Source organism: Cetorhinus maximus, chromosome 27 (genome assembly GCF_964194155.1).
Source record: "Cetorhinus maximus chromosome 27, sCetMax3.hap1.1, whole genome shotgun sequence".
Lineage (NCBI taxonomy): Eukaryota > Metazoa > Chordata > Chondrichthyes > Lamniformes > Cetorhinidae > Cetorhinus > Cetorhinus maximus.
Window position 1 is genome coordinate 3,210,253 of NC_135905.1, and position 20,463 is coordinate 3,230,715.

Here is a 20,463-nt window from a genome sequence, read left to right on the forward strand (position 1 = left end):
GGGTGAAAGAGGAGAGTGAGTTCCTTGGGGGGGGGGGGGGTTAGTGGAGGACAGTGGATCCCTGAGGGCTGGAGAGGAGAGAGTGGATCCCGGGGGTGAGGGGAGACTGGATCCTGGGGGGTGGAGAGGAGAGAGTGGATCCCGGGGGTAGAGAGAGTGGAGCCCGGGAGGAGTTGCAGCCGGAGCCGATCTCTGATCCTCTCTGATCCTCTCAGTCCCGGGTCGGTCCCGGTCAATGAGCCGCTTCGCCCGCCCCCTCCTGTCAATCACAGGGCGGGCTGCACCAATCAGCGGCCGGGACTGTCCCGGGACGGAGCCGCTCTGACCGGGACTATCCCGGGACTGTCCCGGTCCCTCACACACACACCGCCCCAAATGCAGATCCAGGGGGGCCCCCCCCTCCGGGAGCCCCCCCCCCGGGAGCCCCCCCCCCCGGGAGCCCCCCCCCCCCGGGAGCCCCCCCCCCCCCCCCCCCCCCGGGAGCCCCCCCTCCCTCCCGGGAGCCCCCCCTCCGGGAGCCCCCCCCCCCCCCCCCTCCGGGAGGCCCCCTCCGGGAGCCCCCCCCCCCGGGAGCCCCCCCCCCCCCCGGGAGCCCCCCCCCCCCCCGGGAGCCCCCCCCTCCGGGAGCCCCCCTCCCCTCCGGAGCCCCCCCTCCGGGAGCCCCCCCCCCCCCCCCTCCGGGAGGCCCCCCCCGGGAGCCCCCCCCCTCCGGGAGCCCCCCCCTCCCTCCCGGGAGCCCCCCTCCGGGGAGCCCCCCCCCCCCCTCCGGGAGGCCCCCTCCGGGAGCCCTCCCCCCCCCCCCCCCCCGGGAAGCCCCCCCCCACCCCCGGGAGGCCCCCCCCCCCCTCCCCCCGGGAGCCCCCCCCCCCCCCCCCCTCCCCCCCGGGAGCCCCCCCCCCCGGGAGCCCCCCCCCCCGGGAGCCCCCTCCCCGGGAGCCCCCCCCCCCCCGGGAGCCCCCCCCCCCCCCGGGAGCCCCCCCCCCCCGGGAGCCCCCCCCCCCCCCCCGGGAGCCCCCTCCCCGGGAGCCCCCCCCCCCCCTCCGGGAGCCCCCCCCCCCAGCCCCGGGCGGATCTGCGCCGCTGTAGCGCCGGGTCTGCCCCAGTCTCCCGGGACCCGGCGCTACAGCCAATCTGGAAACTCACTGAGCCCAGGGAGGGAGGGATAACAAAATCACCCCGTGGGTCAGGTCCATTCTCTTACCAACCCCACAAATACTGAACCTGACATTAATGTGAATCTCCGAAACCCTTTCCTAAAAACATAAATCACCGCCAAATTTGCGGGTCTGGGTTTCTTACATATTCCGCTAAAAAAAAGAGGGAGCGTCTTCCTCCCATTCATGTGATGATTGTAGCCAGTGTGTGGGGTCAGTGGAAGGTCCACGACAGGTATCAAAGGTCAGTTAGCAGGACATTCCCAAACTGGACACGCAGGACCAATGACAGGAAGTTTCCAATATTGCCCCAGTATAAATTGATTAACTACCCATGATTTAACAGGAATTTTAAAACAAAGAAGTGCTAGTCTGAGAATTCCCGAACACATCCTGGGGTCGAATTGATACCACACAACATCCAAATAACCCACTCCGCAAATAACCCACTCCGCAAATAACCCCACTTTGCAGATAACCCCACTTTGCAAATAACCCACTTCGCAAATAACCCCACTTTGCAAATAACCCACTTCGCAAATAACCCCACTTTGCAAATAACCCACTTCGCAAATAACCCCACTTCACAAATAACCCACTTCACACATAACCCCATTTCGCAGATAACCCACTTCGCAGATAATCCAGTTCGCAGATAACCCACTTCACAAATAATCCACTTCGCAGATAACCCACTTCACAGATAACCCACTTCACAAATAATCCACTTCGCAGATAACCCACTTCACAGATAACCCACTTCACAAATAATCCACTTCGCAGATAACCCACTTCACAGATAACCCACTTCACAAATAATCCACTTCGCAGATAACCCACTTCACAGATAACCCACTTCACAGATAACCCCACTTCACAAATAATCCACTTCGCAGATAACCCACTTCACAGATAACCCACTTCACAAATAATCCACTTCGCAGATAACCCACTTCACAGATAACCCACTTCACAAATAATCCACTTCGCAGATAACCCACTTCGCAGATAACCCACTTCACAAATAATCCACTTCGCAAATAATCCACTTCGCAGATAACCCACTTCGCAGATAATCCACTTTGCAGATAATTGACTTCAGATAATCCACCTCACAAATAACCCACTTCGCAGATAATCCACTTCGCAGATAATCCACTTCGCAAATAACCCACTTCACAAATAATCCACTTCGTAGATAACCCACTTCGCAGATAATCCACTTCGCAAATAACCCACTTCGCAGATAATCCATTTCGCAGATAATCCCACTTCGCAGATAACCCCACTTCGCAGATAACCCACTTCGCAGATAATCCACTTCGCAAGTAATCCACTTCGCAGATAACCCACTTCGCAGATAATCCAATTTCGCAGATAACCCCAATTCGCAGATAACCCACTTCGCAGATAATCCACTTCACAAATAATCCACTTCGCAGATAACCCACTTCGCAGATAATCCACTTCGCAAGTAATCCACTTTGCAGATAATCCACTTCAGATAATCCACCTCACAAATAACCCACTTCGCAGATAATCCACTTCGCAAATAACCCACTTCACAGATAATCTACTTCGTAGATAACCCGCTTTGCAAATAACCCGCTTTGCAAATAACCCACGTCACAGATAACCCACTTCGCAGATAATCCCATTTCGCAGATAACCCCACTTCGCAGATAATCCCATTTCGCAGATAATCCCACTTCGCAGATAACCCCACTTCGCAGATAATCCCATTTCGCAGATAATCCCACTTCGCAGATAACCCAATTTCGCAGATAACCCACTTCGCAGATAATCCCACTTCGCAGATAATCCAATTTCGCAGATAACCCCACTTCACAAATAACCCACTTCACAAATAACCCACTTTGCAGATAACCCACTTCAGATAGCCCAATTCACAGATAATCCACTTCAGATAATCCACCTCACAAATAACCCACTTCGCAGATAATCCACTTCGCAGATAATCCACTTCGCAGATAATCCATTTCACAGATAATCCATTTCATAAGTAACCCACTTCATAAATAACCCACTTCACAAATAACCCACTTCACAAATAGTGAAGTGCTTGCAGCTGGTTAATTGGATAACAGGCTTAAACAGGTTTACAGAAGCTAGATTCAGGGAGCATAAAAGCAAGTCACCTACAGTGCTGCCTTGGGCTGCTTTTGAGTGCTTCAGTTGGAGTTTGGTCAGTGAGGGAGTTCACTGAAGAGGAAAGGAGGTGATCCTTTCATTTTCTACCTTTCTTCAGAAAGGAGAGCAGCGGCCTTGGTAAGTAGGACTTGGTGAGTATTTCTACTGTCCTTAATATTCTCTAAACTAGAGGAAGTAAAAGTAAAGGGAGCAATTTAAGGGCAAGTCATGGCAGGGCAGCTCGGTCATGTGGAATGCTCTTCCTGTGCAATGTGGGAAGTCACCCACTTAATAAATAACCCACTTGGTGGATAATCCACTTCAATCGTTGATTATAGTCAGTCAAATTTAATCTTCTATTTTTTTAGCACATGGAACATCAAGCATCCTGCAATTTAAAGATTTTTTTTCAAAAACTCGATGCAGGAGTCATAGGATGACAATGCAGAAGATGGCCATTCTGCTCATCATGCCTTTGCCAGCTCTTTGGTGGAGCTTTTCAATTTGTCCCACTCCCCAGCTCTTGTCTGAAAGCTCTGGAAAATGTTCCCTTCAAGTATTTCACCAACGTCCCAGCTGCTCCCACTATCGTTTCAGACACTACATCCCAGTTCATCACAATTGACTGTATTAAAAATGACTTCCTCCATATTCCTTCTGGTTCTTTCACCAATTATCTTTGGTTTCTGATCTGACTGCCAGTGGAAACAATTTCTCAGCATTAACTCTGCTTCTCTCGCCATAGGTGCTGCCAGGACTGGCTGAGTATTTCCAGCACTTTTGTTTTTATTTCAGATTTTCAGCAGCTGCAGTATTTTGCTTTTGTCTCCTCTGAACTCTTGCTGCTCTCAATATAACAAGGGGAAGCAAAGGTAGAAAAGCAGAGGCATTGGTCACAATCTTTCAATCTTCATTGGACACAGGAGTTGTACGTGAGGATTTGGAGGTTCCTAATGTTATATCAGTGTTTAAGAAAAGGGAGGGAGGTGAAACTAGGAAATCACAGGCCTGTCAGCTGAACATCAGTGGTGCGAAAGGTATTGGAAACCAATATCAGGGACAACATAAACTTTCATTTGCAAAGGCATTGGATTAATCAAGGAGCGAGAATGGATTTGTTAATGGGAAATCGTGCCTGACTAACATGGTTGAATTCTTGGATGAGGTAACAGGGTGGGTTGATGAAGGTGGTGTAGTAGATGCCGTATATATGAACTTTCAGAAGGCTTTGGATAACGGAGGCTTATTAAGAAGGTGGTAGCACATGGAACTGAAGTTAAAGTGAAGGCATGGTTATGAAATTGGCTCAGAGACAGGATGTAAAATGTGATGCTGAATGGATGTTATGCTGACTGGGAAGTGGTTCGTTGTGTTGTTCCCCAAGGGTCACTTTTGGGTCTATACTCTTTTCAATCATTGTTAGTGACCCAGACATGGATGTAAAGAACAGATAGCATGATATCTGCCAAAGTAGGAAATAGTGATGAGAATAGTTAAAGGTGCCAGGACAACAGAGGCTGGATGGTGAATTGGGCAGAAGTGAGGGAGGTGAAGTTCAATGCCGAGAGGTGTGCTGTGATGCTGCTTGGGAGGGTTTGAATACTATAAATGAGATGATTTTGGAAAGTGCGGATGAACAAGGTGAACGCGCTGTCCGTATACACAAATCCTGACTGCTGACAAGACAAGTTGATCAGGTGGTTTCAAAAACATGCAGGTTATTTGGGTTTATAAATGGGAAGATGGAACATGAAAGCAGAGATCATGCCAGAGCTTTAGAAATATTGGTCAGGCCTCAGCTGGAATACTGTGCACACTTCAGGAAAAATGTCATCTCATTGGCTCTCCCTCGACTCGAGGATGACGTCTACTCAGGTTTGTGGGACGCTGCCTTGGGTCTTCATGTGACTGAACAGGTCAATTCTCGACCCACAGATCTTTGGGCTCATGGGTCAGGACGTCCCATCAGGTAGTGGGATCCCAGGTGCAGGGTTTGCTTCCTTTTCTTTCCTTCTCTGCCACTGCTGTGCCAGATCATTAAGACATTTGGATTCAAAGTGAGATGCAGCTTGATGGACAAGTTGTTGCCATTCGGAATGATTGGTAGCAAGCTTCTCCCAGTCATTAATGTCAATGCTGCCGTGCTTCAAGGAGAGCTTCAATGTCTCTGAATTGTTTTCTTTGTCCACCCCTGAAACATTGGCCATTTGTCAGTTGAGAAAAGAGGACCTGGTGGGGAAGCCACTTTTCAACCACCTGGACACAGCGTCCAGTCGATCAGAGTTGATTTCCTAAGAGCTTTGTCTGAATGTTTATGGAACTGGCTTCAAGAAGGGCGCTAGCATTTGTCCGACAGTCCTCCCATTGAATTTGGAAGATGCAGCAGGGGCATTGCAGATGGAAGTTCCCTAGCGTTCTTATATGTTGCTGATACACAGTCCAGGTTTCACTGCAGTACAGGAGTGTGACAACAACTGCTCTGTACACTGGGACTTTTGTTGACTTGCAGAGGTCTTTGTTGTCAAACACTTGCTGCTGTAGTTTGTAGAAGGCTGAGCTGGTGCAGCTGATCCGGCGTTTGATCCCCTCGTCAATGGTGCCCTTTTGAGAGAGGTATGGGAAGTGTTCAACGTATTCTAGCGTCTCCCCTTCAACATATATGGAAGGTGGAATATTTAGCTGACCAGGTGCGGATTTACATGAGTTTTGTTTTGGCCATATTCAAGGACAGGCCGAATTTCTTGTATGCAAAATTGAAGAGATCAAGATTGACTTGAAAATCTAGTGCAGAGTGGGCAATGACCCTTCAGTCATCCACAAACTATAGATCATGTGTGTCTTTGATAGTCAGTTTAGTTTTGGCACAGAGGCGACTGAGGTTAAAGAGTTTTCCACCTAGGTGGTATTTAACATTAATACTGATGGGGAGGCAATGGCATAGTGATATTGTTACTACATTGGTAATCCAGGGTAATGCTCTGGGGACCTGGGTTTGAATCCTGCTACAGCAGATGGTGGAATTTGAGTTGCATAAAAATCTGGAATTAAAAAACCATTGTCAATTGCTGCAATAAACCCATCTGGTTCACTAATGTCCTTTAGGGAAGGAAATCTGCTGGCCTACATGTGACTCCAGACCCACAGTAATGTGGCTGACTCTTAAATGCCCTCTGAACAAGAGTAATGCTAGCCTAGCTAGCCCACAAGGGTTTGAGGTGAATAGTTACTGTCACTGTAAATAGCATGGGGGCTATCATTCTGTCTTGCTTGACCCCGGTCCATATTCAGATCTCCCACTCTAGGCAGCAGCAGTGAAGCAGTTGCAGGATTGTGATGTAATTTGTTGTCCAAACCCTGAAGCACAATCCACAGAGCCTCGTGATCTACTGAGTCAAATGCTTTGGACAGGTCGATGAATGCAATGAAGACATTGTTCTTGGTAACAAAGACCATGTCAGAGGTTCCTCTGTAAGATCTAAAGCCACACTATGTCCCTGGGCGATTTCCTCAGCCACAGGAAGTAGGTGATTCAGGGGAATGTGTCAGAATTTTCCCTGCTTTGGACGAGAGGGAAGTACCTCGATAGTTTCCTCAGGGTGATTTATCTCCCTTTTTGAAGATAGTTACAGTTTAAGTGCTGCTGAGAAAGAGACATGCTGTCAAAGCTTTTTGTCTCGCACTCATCAGGTCAGTTTGCAAAAATGTCAATAGCAAAGGGAGCAACAATTTATACTGCATGAGAAGAGAACGCTGATTGGTTGGAAAGGGGATTCACCAGGGAGCATATAACTGCCAAGCTTTTATTTAAATTCAAACCAGGCAGGTTGCCTCTGAGTGGTCAAGGCATTGCCATGAGGAATGACCAAGGGAATGGCCATCCCCCAGGCTTTTATTTAGTTGAAAAAGGTGCAATGCATGTGCATGCTCCTTCTGTCTGCATGTGGTTTTATATTTGTCCCTCTGGCAGAAGAAGGTGCTTGTTATAATGAGACCATGCCAAGTGCACTTGGTCAGCAGGAGGATGTCATTTGCATTGGCTTTTCACACCCTGTTTTTCCCAATGGTTCCTTGGGTTCATGTCAAGCTTGGCATTAAAGTCCCCGAGAAGGATGATTGTTTCTTCTTTTGGAATGGCAGTGAGGAACTCGTTGCTTCATCACAATCAAGGATCGGGCATAATCGCTGATGACTGTGGCTTTTTTTAAATTCTTTCATGGGATATGGACATCTCGTTGATAAGGCCAGCATTTGTTGCTCATCTCTAATTACCCTTGAACTGGACATTTCAGAGGGCAGTTAAGAGTCAACCACATTGCTGTGGGTCTGGAGTCACATGTAGGCCAGACCAGGTAAGGACAGCAGATTTCCTTCCCTAAAGGACATTAGTGAACCAGATGGGTTTTTACAACAATCGGTGATAGTTCCATGGTCACTGTTACTGAGACTAGCTTTCAATTCCAGGTTTATTCATTGAATTTAAATTCTACCGGCTGCTGCAGTGGGATTTGAACCCATGTCCCCAGAACATTAGTCTTGGCCTCTGGATTATAGTCCAGTGACATTACCACTTCTGCCTTCCTCTCCCGGCCACTTCACCTGTGGCTTTCATTTATACAACTGGGGAGTTCGAGCAGTGCATCCAAGACCCTATCCTGGATGGCAGAACTAAATCCGTGGACACAAGGATCGCTGTTAGTTTTCCTTTCCAGTAGAAGGTGTCTCGCCCTGCTTGTTCCTCAGTTGACCCTCCCCAGGAAGATGGGTCTCACTGAGGGCGGCGATGTCAATTTGGAGTCTCGGTAGCTTGTGCGATACGATTGCAGTTCTCCTTTCCGGGCGGTCATCCCGAGATTATCCAGGAGAGTTCGAACATGCCAAATTGCAAAATTTAAAGTTTTCTTTCTTTGACCACAAAGATGGTGATCCTGCAGGGAGTGGTTCCCCAGCCAAGAGAAATTGGGACAACCTATTTTAAGGGGGCCTTTTCTGCACCCCCCACCCCACCCCACCACCACCCGCCCGCCCTCCTATTAGTTTTTCATTTGTGTTGATTCATCCAGTGGAGCAGCGTGGGTACCTTCTGTTCCCTGCAACCAATGGCCCCTTCCCTTTTGCTGATAGTGCACATTCCATTCCTGTGCACTGCTTCTATGTTGGCATCCTTTACCAAAATGCTCCATGAATGTTGCAGCTTGCTTAACTTTTCCGGCTACACCTCCAAACAGTAGTGGTAAGGTAGGGGACAGCATTAAACAGGAAATTAGAGATCCATGGAACAAGGGTGCTACAATAACCATGGGTGACTTTAATCTGCACATAGACTGGGCAAACCAAATTAGCAATAATACTGTGGCGGAAGAATCCCTGGAGTGTGTACGAGATGGTTTTTTTAGACTAGTACATCGAGGAACCAACTAGGGAACAGGCTATCCTAGATTTCGTGTTGTACAATGAGAAGGGGGTTAATTAATAATCTTGTTGTGCGGGGTCCTTTAGGGAACAGTGACCATAACATGATAGAGTTTAAAACAGCGAGAGGAGAGTCGGGATTTCTACAGTTTAAAACAGCGAGAGGAGAGCCAGGAGCACACAGAGAGCAGACCTGTGTGAGGTGGCAAATGAAAACCAGCGGCAAAGAGCCCCTTCAATCTGATTCTACCTGTCAGAGCCGAAGTGTGACATCACAGGAAATCAGGTGGGTGATTGGTGGGTATCTCTTCCATGTCTCATTTGACTGGCCAAGCGGCTTAAATCAGGAGATGTTTTTACAACTGAAGAGTACAGTTCAGAAATTCACTTTTAAAATATTTAACACCCAAATTAATTAATTAAGTAGAATAGAGATGGCTTGGCAGGCAATGTGTTGCAGCTGTAGTGTGTGGGCTGATGGACTCCGGTGTGATCCACAGTGACCACATCTGCAGCAAGTTCTAACGGAACTTTGGCTCAGAGTTGATGAGCTGGAGTCTGAGCTGCAGACACCACGACACATCGGGGTGGGGTGGGGGGAATGTTCCTGGACACTGTTTCAGGAGGCAGTCACATGCCTTAGATTAATTACATCAAATTTGGACCGTGGTCAGGGACAGGAGGGTGTGATTGCGAGTGAGGCAGGCATGGGGATCCAGAATTTAGCTATGGAGGAGCCCCAGCCAGTGTCCCTGTCCAACAGGTACGAGGTTCTTGCTCCCGGTGTGGACGAGGGCACAGACTGCAGGGGGGACGAGTGAACTGACCACAGCATCGTGGTACAGAGCGCCATTCAAATGGGGGGAGAAAAGAGAAATGTAGTAGTAATAGGGGATAACATATTTGGGGGAATAGCTACTGTTCTCTGCAGTAAGACAGTGTCCCGAAGGCTGTGTTGCCTACCTGGTGCCAAGGTTAAGGGCATTTTTTCTGGGCTGGAGAGGAACTTGGAGTGGGAGGGGAAGGATCCCGTTGTCGTGGTTCATGTAGGGACCAATGACATAGACAGGACTAGGAAAGAGGTTCTGCTGAGGGACAACGAGCAGCTCGGGGCTAAATTAAAAAGCAGGACCACAAAGGTAATAATCTCCGGATTACAACCTTAGCCACATGGAAATTGGTGTAGGGTCGGTAAGATTAGAGAGGTAAATGCGTAGCTCAAAGATTGTTATGGGAGAAATGGGTTCCGATTTATGGGGCACTGGCACCAGTACTGGGGAAGGAGAGAGCTGTTCCACTGGGACGGGCTTCATTTGAACCATGCTGGGACCAGTGTCCTGGCGAATCGTATAACTAGGGTTGTAGGTAGGACTTTAAACTAATCAGCAGGGGAGGGAGAGTTCAATTGAAGAGAAGTTTAAAAAATCAAAAAGAAACGAGAGAGCAGAGGTGCAGGGAAGTGAAAAGACAAACGATGAAGTGTGACAGGAAGGGGCAGAAAATATAAGCAGAAGAGGGCAGCAGAAATTAGAACCAGAATGAGTAATAGTGGTAAAAATTCAAAGCTTAAGGCTCTTTATCTGAATGCACGCAGCATTTGGATCAAGATAGATGAGTTGACGGCACAAATAGAAATAAATGAATGTGATTTGATAGCTATTACAGAGACGTGGTTGCAGGGCGACCAAGACTGTGAACTCAATATTCAAGGGTATTCGACATTCCAGAAAAAAGGCAAAAAGGGAAAGGAGGTGGGGTAGCTTTGTTAATAAAGGAAGGTATCAGTACCATGGTGAGTACTGATACAGGTGCAGTAGATCGTGATGTGGAATCAGTTTGGGTGGAAATAAGGAATAGCAAGGGGAAGAAGTCATGGGCGGGAGTCGTCTCTAGGCCCCCGAAGAGTTGCCTCACTGTAGGACAAAGTATAAATCAGGAAATTATGGAAGTGTGTAAGAAGGGCGCTACCATTGTCATGGGTGATTTTAATCTGCATATTGACTGGACAAATCAGATTGGCAGAGGTAACATGGAAGATGAATTTGTAGAGTGCATCAGGGATTGTTTCTTAAAGCAATACGTCGCAGAACCTACCCGGCAACAGGCTATTTTAAATGTATAATGTATATTGATGTAGGATTAATAAGAGATCTCATGGTTAAGGATCCTCTAGGGGGTAGCGATCACAACATGGTAGAATTTTAAATTCAGTTTGAAGGCGAGCAACTCGGATCTCAAACCAGTGTCCTCAACTTAAATAAAGGCAGTTAAAGAGGTATGAAGAAAGAGTTGTCTAAAGTGGGCTGGGAAAATAGACTAAGGGGAAGGTCAGTGGATGAGCAGTGACATTTAAGCAGATATCATAACGCTCAGCAAAAATTTATCCTGGTCAAAAAGGAGGACTCGATGAGAAGGATGAACTACCCGTGGTTAACAAAGATGGTCATGGAGAGTATCCATTCAAAAACTAAGGCGTACAAAGCAGCAAAGACTAGTGGTAGGCCAGAGGATTGTGAATTTTTTAGGAATCAGCAGTGGATGACTAAAAAGCTAATAAACAGAGAGAAAATTGATTATGGAAGTAAATTGGCAAGAAATATAGAAATGGCAAGAGCTTCAACGGGTTTATAAAAAGAAAGAGAGTAGCTAAAGTGAGCGTGGGGACCCTTGGAGGATGCGACTGGAGAATTGATAACGGGGAACAGGGAAATGGCAGATAATTTAAACCAATATTTTGCATCGGTCTTCACAGTGGAGGACACTATAAACATCCCAAAGATATCAGATAAGCAAGGAGCTAACTGGAGGAAAGATCTTGTAACAGTCTCTATCACGAAGGACAAAGTATTTGACAAACTAATGGGACTAAAGGCAGACAAGTCACCAGGGCCTGATGGCCTGCATCCAAGGGTTTTAAAGGAAGTGGCTGCAGAGGTAATGGAGACATTGGTCGAAATATTCCAGAACTCTAGATTCCGGGAGGGTCCCAGCAGATTGGAAAACCATTAATGTGACACCCCTGTTCAAGAAGAGGGGGAGACAAAAAGGCCAGTCAGCCGAACATCTGTTGTTGGGAAAATGCTAGAGTCCATCACTAAGGAAGAAATAGCAGGACATTTAGAAAAGTTTAACGCAATCAGAGTCAACATGGTTTTGTGAAAGGGAAATCATGTTTGACAAATTTGCTAGAGTTCTTTGAGGATATAACAAGCAGAGTTGATAAAGGGGAACCAGTAGATGTGTATTTAGATTTCCAGAAAGCATTCGATAAGTTGCCGTATAAAAGGTTATTGCACAAGGTAGGAGGTCACGATATTGGGGGTAATGTATTAGCATGGATTGAGGATTGGTTAACACACAGAAGACAGAGTCAGGATTAATAGGTCCTTTTCAGGTTGGAAAGATGGAACTAGTGGAGTCCTACAAGGATCATTCCTAGGGCCTCAATTATTTACTGTCTATATTAATGACTTGGAGGAGGGGGCAGAGTTAATGTTTCCAAATTTGCTGACAATGCAAAAATAGGTGGGAGGCCATATTGTAATGAGGACATAAGGAACCTGCAAGGGGATATAGACAGGTTGAGTGAGTGGGCAAAAACTTGGCAGGTGGAGTTTAATGTGGGAAAGTGTGAGGTCATGCACTTTGGTAGGAAAAATCAAAATTGTTTAAATGGAGAGAGACTCCAAAAAAGTGAAGCACAGAGGGATCTGAGTGTTCTTGTGCATGAAACACAAAATGTTAGCATGCAGGTGCAGCAAGTAATTAAGAAGGCAAATGGAATTTTGGCCTGTGTTGCTAGGGGGTTGGAGTTTAAAAATAAGGAAGTCGTGTTACAACTGTACAGGGTGTTGGTGAGGCCGCACCTGGAGTACTGTGTACAGTTTTGGTCCCCGTATTTAAGAAAGGATATACTGGCATTGGAGGCAGTTCAAAAGAGATTCACTAGGCTGATTCCAGGGATGAAGGGTTTGACTTATCAAGAACGGCTAAACAGGTTAGGCCTTTATTCATTAATGTTTAGAAGAATGAGGGGTGATCTTATTGAAACGTACAAGATTCTGAGGGGGCTTGACAGGGTAGATGTTGAGAAGATGTTTGCACTAGTGGGGGAATCTCGAACTGGGGACATAGTTACAGAATAAGGAGACACTCATTTAAAATTGAGATGCAAAGGAATCTCTTCTCTCAGAGGGTAGTGAATGTCTGGAATTCTCTACCCCAGAGAGTTGTGGAGGCTGGATCACAAAGTATTTAAAGAGGAGGTAGATAGATTTTTGAAATATCGGGGCGTTGAGGGCTATGAGGAGCTGGCACGAAAAAGGAGTTGAGGCCTGGGGCAGATCAGCCATGATCTTATTGAATGGCGGGGCAGGCTTGAGGGACAGAATGGCCTACTCTTGGCTCCTATTTCTTATGTTACGTTCTTAGAATTCCTATTTAGGATGGAAAGTGAAGTAGTTCGATTTGAAACTGAGTCCCTAAACCAAAACGGAGGAAACTACGAAGGTATGAGGCGTGATTTGGCTAAGATAGATTGGGGAACTTCATTAAAAGGCTTGACAGTGGATAGGCACTGGCTAATATTTAAGGAATGAATGTCTACATTGCAACAGTTAGACATTCCTTTCTGGTGCAAAAAACACAACAGGAAAAGCAGGAAATGGCTAACAAAATAAATTAAGGATAGTATTAGATCCAAAGATGAGTCATATAAAGTTGCTAGAAAAAGTAGCAAGCCTGAGGATTGGGAGCAGTTTAGAATTCAGCAAAGGATGACCCAGAGATTGAATAAGAGGGAAAAATAGAGTATGAGAGTAAACTTGCAAGGAACATAAAAGTGGACTGTAAAAGCTTCTATAAGTATGTAAGAAGAAAAAGATCAGTGAAGACAAATGTAGGTCCCTTAAAGTCCAAAGCGGGAGAATTTATAATGGAGAACAAGGAAATGGCAGAGCAATTAAACAACTACTTTAGTTCTGTCTTCACGGAGGAAGACACAAATAACTTCCCAAAAATGCTAGGGAACCAGGGCTCTAGTGGGAAGGAGGAATTGAAAGAAATTAATATTACTAAAAAAATAGTGCTGGAGAAATTAATGGTACTGAAAGCCAATAAATTCCAAGGGCCTGATAATCTATATCCCAGGATACTAAACGAGGTGGTCATGGAAATAGTAGATGCATTGGCTGTCATCTTCCAAAATTCTGCAGATTCTGGAACAGTCCCAGCAGATTGGAGGGTGGCAAATGTAACCCCACTATTTAAAAAAGGAAGGAAAAAATATCAGCAGTGGGGAGAATGCTAGAGTCTATTATAAAGGATGTGATAACAGGACACTTAGAAAATATCAACAGGGTGAGATAAAGTCAACATGGATTTATGAAAGGGAAATCATGTTTGACAAACCTACTGGAGTTTTTTGAGGATGTAACTAGCAGAATAGATAAGGGAGAGCCAGTGGATGTGGTGTATTTGGATTTTAGGAAGCTTTTGATAAAGTCCCACATAAGAGGTTAGTGTGTAAAATTAAAGCACATGGGATTGGGGGTATTACATTGGCATGGATTGAGAACTGGCTAACAGACAGGAAACAGACAGTACGAATAAATGGGTCTTTTTTGGAGTGGCGGGAAGTGACTAGTGGGGTACCGCAGGGATCAGTGCTTGGGCCTCAGCTATTCACAATATATATCAATGATTTGGATGAAGGAATCAAATGTAATATTTCCAAGTTTGAGGATGACAGAAAACTTGGTGGGAATGTGAGCGGTGAGGAGGATGTTAAGAGGCTTCAAGTTGATTTAGACAAGTTGAGTGAGTGGGTAAATACATGGCAGATGCAGTATAACGTGGATAAGTGTGAAGTTATCTGCTTTGGTAGGAAAAACAGAAAGGCAGAGTATTATTTAAATAGTGATAGATTGGGAAATGTTGATGTAAAAAGAGACCTGGGTGTCCTCGTCAACCAATCACTGAAAGCAAGCATGCAGGTGCAGCAAGCAGTTAGGAAGGCAAATGATATTGCGAGAGGACTTGAGCACAGGAGCAAGGATGTCTTACTGCAGCTGTACAGGGCCTTGGTGAGACCACACCTGGAGTAGTGTGCGCAGCTTTGCTCTCCTTACCTAAGAAAGGATATACTTGCCATGGAGGGAGTGCAGCGAAGGTTCACCAGACTGATTCCTGGGATGGCAGGATTGTTGTATGAGGAGAGATTGGGTTGACTAGGCCCTGTATTCACTGGAGTTTAGAAGAATGAGAGGGAATCTCATTGAAACGTATAAAATTCTGACAGGGATGGACAGACTGGATGCAGAGATGATGTTTCCTCTGGCTGCGGGTCTAGAACAAGGGGTCACAGTCTCAGGATACGGGGTAGACCATTTAGGACTGAAATGAGGAGAAACATCTTCACTCAGAGGGTGGAATTCTCTACCACAGAGGCTGTGGAGGCCAAGTTACTGAATATATTTAAGAAGGAAATAGATAGATTTCTGGACTCTAAAGGTGTTAAGGGGTTTGGGGAGAGAGCGTTGAGATGGAGGATCAGCCATAATTGTACTGAATGGCGGAGCAGGTTCGAAGGGCCAAATGGCCTACTCCTGCTCCTATTTTCTATGTTACATTCATCAGACGCCTCCTTTTTGTGTCTCATTTTAACCTCTGTATCTTTAATTATCCAGGAAGCTGTAGCTTTGATGTCCTTCCCTTTCCCCCTCCCCTCCCCCATCTCCCTTCTGAATGTGTTTCTTCTGTACCTGAAGCATCTCCTTAATTACTGTCTGCTCTACAATTTTGATTCCAATCCATCTCGGTCAGGTCCTTTCGGCCCATTGAAGTTAGTCCTCCTCCAGTTAAGTATTTCTACAATTCGATCCCTGGAAATCGATCCAGCATTGCTCCATTCCATATTGGGCTGGAAACAAAGTTCACTAGAAGAGTCATTCGGACTTGAAACGTTAACTGTGTTCCTCTCCGCAGATGCTGTCAGACCTGCTGAGTTTTTCCAGCTATTTTTGTTTTGGATTTCCAGCATCCACAGTTTTTTGCTTTCACTAGAAAGTTCTCTTGTACATAAATTCCTCCTGGTCTTTCCTGTCACACAATTACTATCCCAGTTTATATTACGATAATTGAAGTCCCGCATTATCACTACTCTATAGTTCTTGCATCTTTCTGTAATTTGCCTGCAGATTTCGCCTCTTTGTCTTTTGCTTTATTTGATGGCCCGTTGTACACATCCAGTGTGTCATTGTCCCTCATTTATAACCAAACAGATTCTGTCTTTGACCCCTCAACTCCATCATCCCTCTCCATTGCTATTATAGCTTCTTTGATCAATACTACCACTGCCTCCTTATTCATTCGCTATCTTTCCTGCATGCCTTGCAGCCAGGAATATTAAGTTGCCAATGCCCCTCCTTCTTTGAACAAGGTCTCTGTTATTGCCACAAAGCATGTTTTTTTATTAATCCATGGGATGTGGGCGTCGCTGGCTGGGCCAGCATTTATTGCCCATCCTTAGTTGCCCTTGAGAAGGTGGTGGTGAGCTGCCTTCTTGAGCTGCTGCAGTCCATGTGGTGTGGGTATAACTTATGCCTGCAGTGCACCAGCCTGATATACCACACTCTATGCAGCTGTGTAAATGCACGCCAAACACATCTTGAATTGCTTCACACTCTTGATCTCTCCTGCTCCTGAACGATTCTTTACTCTGATGTTATTTGTCTCTCCCAGTGCATCATGCTTCTCCTCTCTAACATTTCATCCTGGTGCCTGACCCCCTACCAAATGAGTTTCAGTCCCCCCTCCTCCACAGCACTAGATAGCTGCTCTGTGAGAACACTGAGCCCAGCCCTGTTGGGGTACAGACCATCCACCTTGACCTGCCCCAGAACTGGTGCCAATGCTGCAGGAATCGGAAACCTCTCTCCTGCCTTGTTAGCCTGTTTTATGCTACTTTTCTAAACTCACTGGCATGGGGCACATGGAGTCATCCAGAGGTTACTAACTTTGGAGGTTCTACTTTACACTTCCTCCTGTGTGCTTCACCCTCTGACTGTAGAATGCCACCTCTCTTCCTTCCTGTGTCGCTGGTTGTCTCGTGGACCACAGCTTTTGACTGCTCCCCTTCACCCTGTGAAATGTGGTTTCCTTTACTCTGGTGCCAGACAAGCGACATCATGTAAGACTCACCTTGACAGCTGCAGGAACACCTGTTTATCTCCGTGACTATCGAATCTCCTATCAGCATTCCTGCACTTTGCTGTGCCCCAACCAGCCAACCATGCAGCCTTTTACCCCACAATGTGGCGCCAAACTTCACCACCCTGCCTGGTTTGAGTGTGCCACACTCCTGGAGGGTTCCTGTACAGCCTGCCACCTTCCTATCCTGAACCTTTGTTTTAAATTTATTATTCATTCATGGGGTGGGATGAGAGCGTTGCTAGGCCAGCATTTATTGCCCATCCCTAATTGCCCTTGTTCAGAGGGCATTTAAGAGTTAACCACATTGCTGTGGGCCTGGAGTCACATGTAGGCCAGACCAGGTAAGGACAGCAGATTTCCTTCACTAAAGGACATTAGTGAACCAGATGGGTTTTTACAACAATCGACAATGGTTTCATGGTCATCATCATACTTTTATTTCCAGATTTTTATGGAATTCAAGTTCCACCATCTACCGTGGTGGGATTCGAACCCAGATCCCCAGAGCATTACCCTGGGTCTCTGGATCACTAGTCCAGCGACAATACCACTACGCCATCGCCTCCCCCACTGCAGTTGCAGGGTGACTGTCTCCTGGAGCGTGTACCCGAGAAAATTCTCAGCCTCGCACAGCCCCAGCAGTGACTCCAACTACTGCTCAAACTCGGAAGCCCTGAGTTTGAGCAACTAGAGACATCCGTGATACATCCTGGCGTTCCCAGGAGTGCAGGCTCCCGATCTCCCATCATTCTGCTGAAAAATCAACCTGTTTGCTCGAATTAATTAAAATGTGTTGATATATTTACCATTTTGCCTTGGATTAAAGCACACAGCAACCTCTTTCTGCACCGAACTCTCACTCTCACCAGGTTCCCCAGTGCCACCCAGTGTACAAGCCATTCTGTTGAACAGATGCTCCTAGCTGTCACACAGCTCCGTGTTAACCCTCTAAAAATACCTTTGTGCAAACACCCCAAATGACCCCATAACTCCTCTTTCCCCAGAGCCCTGAAAATTTCCCCCTTTTCAAGTATCTATCGCCCACATCAGAAAAGAAATACGGTTTCAACTTTTGTATTTAATGGTTCTAATAACCTTTAAAGACACTCAGTCATTAATCTAACATTAATAAAAGACATGAGAGAGCAGTAGGAAGCCACTTAGAGCCTGTATTTTACATCAAAAACATTAAATGCACAATTTCAATGTTTCTTGAAGTCTCCATTTATTAAAGTTTTTTGTAAATTATTTGCACAACAGGGATCTTACAAAATGCAAGGAGTCAATTACTGAAGAACACAAATTCAAGATGTTCCAAACTGGGGAAAAAAAACTACTGGTCAAGTTAATGCTCACATTAAATAATCTAATTTAAATCTAGATTATTGTAAAACATGATCAGGTTTCGAGGTCATGCTCGACCTGTATGGGGATCTATTAGCGGATTTTAAAATGCTGGATTGAAAGGCTCCAATTAAAATAATTGGTTGCATTTTAAAGATTAAACAGCAAATTTCAGAGGTGAGGACTTGTTCCTGGAACCTCTGAAACCCGAACCTGATCTGGGTCAGGCTCGGTTCATTCGGGCCATCGTGAGGGAGGGATGACAGGAATTCCCTTCCGGGAGTCCCGATTCCCGATGGGTGCCTGGGTCCCCAGCAGGCACGCAGTGAGACCAGGATCCAGCCAGAGTTTAAAAGTCTTTCTGAAATATGGCCATTTAAGGTTGGTGTCAACATGCTGGGAAAAGCCGTGCCCTGTGCCATCTGCAGCTGGTTACCCATTGTCTCAACTCTGGGGTGGTAGTTCAATGGTACAGTAACACCTAGTAAATGTGTACCCCTCACTCCCGCCCCACCCCTGGGTACCATACTGACCCTTCCCCCGGTGCCATCTTCGCCCCTCCCAGAGACGTCACTCCGCCACTCTCAGTTCACAAGGTTTGAATATAATTGACTGGTGGGGCGCCAAGTCCCGACTCAACAATCATAACTGTTCACATTTATATAGTGCCTGTAATTTAATAAAACATGCCAGGGCGTCTCCACAGGAACACTGTAAACAAAATTTGACATCAAACCACACAGGAGATCACCTTTGGTCAGATAACCAGAAGAGAGGCAGAGAGGTGGAGGGAGGGAGTTCCAGAGATTAGGGCCTTGGCAATTGCAGGTACTTCCGCCAATGCCAGAGAAATTAAAACCGGGGATGCCCAAGAGGCTGGCATTAGAGTAACGTGGGTATGGCGAGGGTAGTGCGGCTGGAGGAGATTACAAAGCCAGGGAGGGATTGAAAATGAGGATCAGAATTTTAAAATCAAGGCGATATTTAACCGGAAGCCAAGGTAGGTCAGCGGGCACAGGGGTGATATGTGAACAGCGCTTAGCACGAGTTGGAACACAGGCAGCAGAGGTTTGGATGACCTCAAGCGGAGGACAGAATGTAGGTAGTCAGCCAGGGGTATGTTAGAATTGTCAAGGCTGAAGGCAATGAAAGCAAGGATCAAGGTTTTAGCAGCAGACAAGTTGAGACAAGGGTGGAGATGTGTTGTTTTACAGAGATGGGAATAGGCGGTCTTAGTGACGGCAAAAATATGTGGTCAGTATTTCATCTCGAAGTCAAATATCACACCAAGGTTGTGAACAGTCAGACAAGCTCAGACAGTTGCCAGGGAGAGCGATGGAATCAGTGGCCAGGGAGTGGAGTTCGTGGTGGAAATTGAAAACAATGGCTTTAGTCTCCCAACATTTAATTGAAGAAAATTTCTGCTCATCCGGAACTGGATATCGGAAAGACAATCTGATCAGACAGCGGAGGTGTCGCGAGAGGTGGTGCTGAGGTAGAGCATACATGTGGAACCTGACATTGTATTTTTGAATGATGTCACCAAGGAGCGCATGTAGATAGGAGGGGGCCTAGTGTAGGTCCTTCGGGGTGGAAAAGATGGGCATGGATTTGAGAGGCACCAACATGTTCAAGGGCTTTGGAGAGGAATGGGAGGTTGGAGATGGGAAGGTAGTTTGCAAGGACACAGTTGTCAAGGGCTGTTTTTTTGAGGAGAGGGGTGATGACAGGAGATTTGAAGAAGAGAGGGTCAATACCTGGGGAGAGAACCTGAGGTGATGACGAGGCCTTTATTTGTGAGTGAATGGATATTCTGGAGGGAGATGCAGAAAGGGGCAGTGAGAGCTGGACCACTGGCAGGTACGGTGAGTTGGACAAGGAGGAGATTGGTAAGATCAGCCCCTAGTTGGCACACTGGGTGGGGAGAATGGTGAAGGGCAAACAGGCAGATGGGAAACTCAGCTGCAAAACGCACGAGTCAGGCAGTGCCCAAGGACAATAAATCGCTGGCAGCTTTCTCGGGGCAGGGAAAGTGTCAATCAGAACTTACTGTTTTAATACAACGTTTTCCTTCCTCTTACGTTGATGGGGTGTGTTTTGTAGCGAATGTATTTTAAAAAGAGACATTAGTATGAAGGGGATTTAGTTGTATGCGCAGGTGATGTGGAAGCAGTGTTAGAAAACATGTAACTCC